Below are 602 nucleotides of genomic sequence, written 5' to 3'. Positions count from 1 at the left end.
TTACTTCGAACTCATTTTCTTCGTCTTCCCCAATTTTCTTATTAAGTTTAATTTCTGCATTTCCTTGTTCTAATTTTTCTTCAATTTCTCTCCTTCTCTTTGTTCTGCAACCCCCTGATTCGCTAATTTTAATTTCATTTCATTTTCCCTCCATTTTTGCTCATTTCTGCTTCCATATCCCCCTCATTCTCCTTTTTTCCACTTTTTTCCACATCGTCCCCCAGCTCCGCCTTTGTTCCTTTCTGCTTCCATTCCCTCCTCATTCTCCCCATTCTCCCCTTTTCTTCCCATTCCTCGTCCCTCTCTCTTCCCCCTCCAGCCTACGCCAAAGTGATTCTGTGAATGATTCAAAAACCTGTTACTAGCATGTGACAAGACTGATTTGATGCCATTGCCAAGGCTTCTTTTCCTCTCTCCTTCGCGGAATACTTTTGTTTTTTGGCGTGTCATGGCTAGAAACTGAAGGAGAAACTTATTTTTTCTTATAGAAATTTTGGAAATCGAAGTGTGAAAGAGGTGAAAAGTGTATTGATAGATAGCTAGATATATGTCAGAGGCGGTGGAATATTATGAATATGAGAGAAAGGGTGGGGGAAACAGAC

This window comes from Penaeus monodon, chromosome 28, assembly GCF_015228065.2.
Source record: "Penaeus monodon isolate SGIC_2016 chromosome 28, NSTDA_Pmon_1, whole genome shotgun sequence".
In the NCBI taxonomy this organism is placed as follows: domain Eukaryota; kingdom Metazoa; phylum Arthropoda; class Malacostraca; order Decapoda; family Penaeidae; genus Penaeus; species Penaeus monodon.
The sequence above is the reverse complement of the archived record's forward strand: the minus strand, read 5'-3'. Positions refer to the sequence as shown.